Genomic DNA, 6,000 nt, shown 5'->3' on the forward strand with positions numbered 1-6,000 from the left:
TCATATTATTGTTGTAATATTCAGATATTAATTCTATTATTTCAATTTTGACACTATAAAAATACAATTTATTTGATGATATTAGTACTGTATGCATAGATATAAAATCAAAACCACAAGCTGCATGCCGATTTGTGGATATGGATAGATATGGATGAGCCGGTGACGTATTGGTATTAAAGGGGGGCACCATCGAGGGCGTCCAAGCACTTAGGCCACCAGATGGGCCCGTTATGCCCCCAGGCCGCTCTAGAGGTCGTCCAGAATGCCGCCCCTCCTATAGAAGGTCAGCAACTCCTTTAGCCCAATACCGTGGATTGAGTCCGGATCGATCAGGGCCATTCCGAAGACCCCCAATCTTGCCCATGTTAAGGCAGGACACTCGGTGAGCAGATGATACGGGGTCTCCTCCCCGTCCATGCACCACCTAGACTCCGGGTCGTCTCCAATGCCTCCAATGCAAGCAAAGATGCCTCCTAAACCTGCAATGTCCTGTGTAGGCCCCTGTTAGTGCTCTACACTCCCTTCTGGCCAGTCTAAGCAGCTCCCTGGTCCGAGGGAGGGCGGGCCCATCCATCATAAACCTCGCCTGCCTCGTTCCCGGAGCAACTCTCCAGCCCACCGCTGCCCGGTCTCTCGCCCAGGCTTCGAGAACTCCCCGCCTAACACACGGGGCGATCCCCCAGCGGGGCTCTGGCCCTATATACCTATGCGAGGAGCTCTCTCTGGCTAAGGCGTCCGCTGCCTCATTGCCCCGGACACCGGTGTGACCCGGGAGAGTCGGTGACGTAGAAAATGAACACCTAGACCAGAACGCTTAGAACACCTGGATGGCACTTAAAGAAAAAGTTATTGATTAAGTATCACCACGGTTTTCATCTTACGATATTTGGAGAGAATTTCTTTCGCCGTATTAGGTAAATAATTATAACTTTGTCCTTAATTTTCTCCCCGGTCCGGAAAATTTTTAATGAGAAAACTTCTTCCGAAGTTGTTTCAACTTATATTAATTATAACTCCTTACATATCCTATACATTAATAATGAGAATTCTAAGCCTTCGAGCTATCGCTACCAGAAGCGTCGAAAGTTTCGCAAGTTTTTTCTTTTTCTGACCGTGAATGCGTTAATTGCACATTAGGACTTTACGGAGGTGCGTCCCGTAAAATCGCCCTTAACGAACTAAATATTCAAACGTTCGCATTTCAATGGACGTTCGTTTTCTATTCGAATAAATTGCGTCGAAATCGTCCAGGCTGCCGCGGGCGCTTTCGAATTTTGTTTTTCATAACAAGCGTTTTCCGCCATTTTGGGGTGCATAAAACGGATATAATGGATATAGAATGCCGTTTTGTCTGGTGCGCCTTTAGCCATCGGAAACGTTTTAAATAAAAATTCAGGTTGGTTTATCTGCGGTCGGATTCGATGGCGTCAGCTAGTGGCGCAGATTTATTAAGCAAAAAATTGAGGGGCTAGTCATTATAGAAATTTTCTATTCTATGGGATCCATATCTAATAGAAATCTGTGAAAATTCATAAAGATAAGTATAGATGCAAGGACTTTATGATTAATGATTAATTGATTAATATTAAAAAAAAATTCAGACCTTTCTGAATATTTTTTCAGAAAACTTCTTGTTCAAACAGCAAGACCATCAACAGCACTTTTAGACGAAAGTTTGTGACAAAAATTTCTTACAATAACTAATAAAATTTTGTCAAGCAGAAATATTTCGATGGGACATATTAAAGCTAAAAATTTTATATTATAAAGTAGTCGACCAGATCTTAAGGTATTACCTGAGCATTCACCACAGTTCAAAATACGGTGATGAAAAAAGCAAAAAAATCGGTTCTACATTTTTCATATCGCAGTCCCCAAATTTTCGGTTAGTTAGTGTTTCAAAAAATATTAATCCTAAAATTTATATTTAAATAAATAAACGAGACAAAACTGCTATTTTAAGATCCCAAAATATCTCTGAAAAAAAAAGAAAAATCTCCAATTATTTAAAGAGACAACTTTTGCATATCCCTGTAACAGTGTTCTCACTAAAAATTATTGTGTCTTTATATAGTACTACCACAAATTTCGCCAGATATAGGAAAGTTTCTTATTTGTGAGAGGTGATGATGGTGCGATTCTCCCTGTCCGATAATCAGAAAGTTAATTCAGACATCTGGGTGGCCAACGGCGAATTCTAAAAATTCGACCTGAATATGCGAAATGTAGAGTTAGATGAAATTTTTAAAACTGTTTAAAATGACATTTTAGAGCGAGAATAACAATAAAACTTTCAAATAATTTTTTTTTCCATATATAGGGAACACTATAAAAATTTAATACACAAGCGTTAATTCACAGATTAGTTTTGAACAATACTAAATCAAACGAAATTTCTCATGTGTATGAAGTACACTGTATATTAATTAGAATGGTCAGTATACATATTGATTTGTAGTTACCATATTTCTATTTATTTTCTTGCTTTGAAGTTAACTAAACCACAGCTTCATTTTGTGTTGTTTTTCCTTCTCAAAATAAGTACCATACTGCGTCACAAGCTAAATATCAGTCAATGGTGTAGTTAATTTAATTTAATTGGATTTGATTATGTAATTAATTAAACTTATTAATAAATTGAATAATTAAAATTTATTGTATTAATTGATTAATCAAATTAATTGCATTATATTATTATTCATTAATCATAAATAAAGAAATAAATTGGATTTAATTTCTTAATCAAATTTATAGTTTTAGGAGCAAAAAATCGTATTATGAGGCTTTATGTCTACGAAACTATCTATTTGGTATTTTTTTATTTTTCGGAAGAACGGTGTAACTGAAAACACAACAATTTAGACCTCATTAATTTTGAACCTATGAACAATAAATCGAGAAAATAACAAACTTATTTTTCTTAATATGCAAAATATGTATTGCCCATTATTTGTTTAAAATTTAAAAAGTAAATTGTATTTCTAGAAATTTTAACTATAACAGGAATAAAAGTAAAGTAGTCGTTTTAGTAGTAATTTTTAAAGAGCTTAAATATAATTGTTATAATTATGACTCTTTTATGTATTCAATATTGGTATATCATCAAACAAGTTTGATAAACGTTATTTAAGCCACGGATTAATGTTGGCGCAAGCGATGCAGAGCGAAGAAATTTATCAATATTTTAGCATACTATACTATACGTTTGGCCGAATAATCCTGATAATCGTGGCCAATAGCAGTAAATAAAAAAATACTATAGCCTACTAATTGGGTGTCACCGAATTACCGAAAACATCCGATCGCTATCAAACCTGTGACTAAAGTACCGGATATGCCCGAACTGGCCGCGACAGTGGGTACCGAAGCCGATGTCGTAAAGTGACATTTTCCGCACGCTAAAACCGTGCATAAGTAGATAAAATACATTTTGGCATCCCTCGTTGATGTAAACAAAAGAATGATCAAATGATGATTAAAAAGAAACATTTAAATAAGACAACCCCTCAAAAATACTTTTTATAATTTTTTCCCACGGGTAAGTTTTAAATAATTAGATTAAACGAAATAAATTAACTTAAGTGCCAGTCTTAATAGTTTTCGATGGCAACCAATTTCTACGAAGTGAAAATGCGAGTAGCAAGACTATTTTTTTCAATGCTAATAAGACAAGGGGACGACGAATCGGATCTCATTTCCCCTCGACTAATAAACGCGTGCGTGAGTGCCTTTGCAAGTTACTCGACCCTATAGAGAAATACAAACTCTATCGCTGATATTAATGCCTTTTCAATCGTGAAAGATTTTTAAAATAATTTATTAGCATAAAAGACGTTCGGCATGGAACAGAAAATCCCCAACGTATTCTACTATACCAACGAGGATCATTTGATATGTTTTTTCTTAGTTTATTTAAAAAAATAATAATGCTATTTCTTAAGTCTATAATATTCAGTTCCTGATGTTAGGTTTGGTTCAAGATATTGTGCCCGACCATCTCGTCATCCTTCGGCTGGAACCAATCAATCTATTGCTCTACACTGCCAATTTTATATTTCACCAAGTTCATCAAGTTCAGCCCTCGTATGAAGACCGCCATTTTGTGGGGCGGTACGTCCTTCGGGTTCTTAAGCTCCCGAATATCAGCCCCTACTTTTGAATATCTCATTCTTCCCACCGCTGGGCATCCACACAATATAGGTCCTGGTGGAATACGAATTTCAATTACTCCACATTATATAACCAAGTTTCTCAATAATACTTATTAATTAAAAGGCAAAACTCTATTGCATCTCAAAGAGCGCGAAACTCTGTTGCACTGCTGGCAATTAACCTCAACGGAAATTCTGTAAGAAAACTTTAAACGTAAGAACAGCGAAGAGGTACTTATTTATTAGTTTGTTCGCAATGCTTTTCCAATAACTATTATTTGATAATTAATTTAAACAAAAACTTAAACAATACATTTATCATAATAGATACCGATTATAGAGCTAGTAACTATCAAGTTGAATATATGTATAGTGCTACTTTATTTTTTCTTATCCCTTTCTGAATTCACTCTAGCAGTGCTAAATTTTTTTTTACGATTTATGAATGTGTGTGTAACTTTTATGCTATATTTTATTTTATAAATTGTTCCATATGCTTAATTTAGGAGGTTGCATGTTGCACAGTTATATATTTTGTAAGATATCTCCTTCGAAATCGAATAAAGGCCGTTTAATATTATTATTATTAGGTCGTTGATCTTCTACATGAATGCTGCATGAAACTTTATATAAGGAAGCCCAACACTATTTTTGATATATAAATTATTAAAACTGAATGCCAAAAAAAAACATTTGAAGATACATTTACACATACTTTATGCAGGGTCATCCTTTATCAACGGATTTGAAAATTTTGTATGTGTGATTCTACATGTCCGATAACCTAAAAATACATTTTGACATCGGCCACATGGCGGCAAATTCGAAAAATTCTGGAAACGCGAATATTGAGGTTTGATAAAAAAAAAGTTTTTTGAAAACGATCCAGACATAAATAACAATAAATTATTCAAATACAAAAATTTCCCACACATAGCGAACATCATAAAAATTTAATATAAAAGTGTTATTTCAGTTTTGTACAGTACTAAATCAAACCAAAACTTTCATGACAACTGAACAAGCTTGCAATATTATTTCACTTTTTGTTATAAACAACCTTAAAATTTAAGGAAACTTTTGCCTGTAACCTTAGCTGCAACGCCGCAAAAGCGGCGAAATTATATATTATAACATGACAATTGTTTCGACAACACCGTGTCTTTATCAAAATCAAATCTCCAAATGTACCGGCAGTGACGAGGATATTATTTATTAGTGTTTATTTTCATCATTTCATTAAATTCTAGGTCTTTCATGCTTATTTTTTAATTAAATAAATTCAATTAAACATAAACTCTGAACACTTCGTGCAACAACTGATTCCATTACCTCAACCAAAATCAAATCGCAGAAATGTTTTTTCCGTGACTATACGCTATATAATCCAATTCCGTCGACCGTTCGAAATAGGTCCAGGAACCACTTGAACAACTACACAACCATTCCGGTTTGTCGTTTCCAATTACTTTAAAAAGTTCTTAGCAAACGCGCGACGAAAACACTCGAATTCACTTAACCCCCATATAATCTATTAAGGCTAATGATCGCGGCAACCAAACGGATAGATTCTCCCGATTCTGGCTCCGGGATCGCGGAAATACCGTGGAGCGCTAAGCAGTATATCTGGCGAAGTGGACTATAGCGGGTTGCTCGCTATTACCGTCTGCGACAGCCGAAAATGCATTGGATCGGGGGTGCGAGTTTGACGGGGCCGAGGAAACACGTGGGCTTTCCACTTCGCGCATGGAAAGTGCTGACCCAGAGACTTCTATATACGGGGGGTTTCGTTGCTTCGACGTGGCTCTCCGATTGATCATGATTTGTTTAACAGTGATATCAGTAA

The 6,000-nt window shown here is 35.7% G+C and overlaps 1 protein-coding gene across 1 annotated transcript in view; it reads right to left on the reverse strand.

Moving 5' to 3' along the window:
- LOC132701093 (semaphorin-2A) overlaps positions 1–5,783 on the reverse strand; it is an 836,804-nt gene extending 831,021 nt beyond the window's left edge. The window contains exon 1 of the mRNA XM_060668770.1: positions 5,487–5,783. The gene's annotated coding sequence lies outside the window, so the exon portion shown is untranslated. The remainder of the gene's footprint in view (positions 1–5,486) is intronic.
- Between the last annotated feature and the right edge of the window lie 217 nt (positions 5,784–6,000).

This window comes from Cylas formicarius, unplaced genomic scaffold (genome assembly GCF_029955315.1).
Source record: "Cylas formicarius isolate icCylForm1 unplaced genomic scaffold, icCylForm1.1 PGA_scaffold_4__25_contigs__length_36172078, whole genome shotgun sequence".
In the NCBI taxonomy this organism is placed as follows: domain Eukaryota; kingdom Metazoa; phylum Arthropoda; class Insecta; order Coleoptera; family Brentidae; genus Cylas; species Cylas formicarius.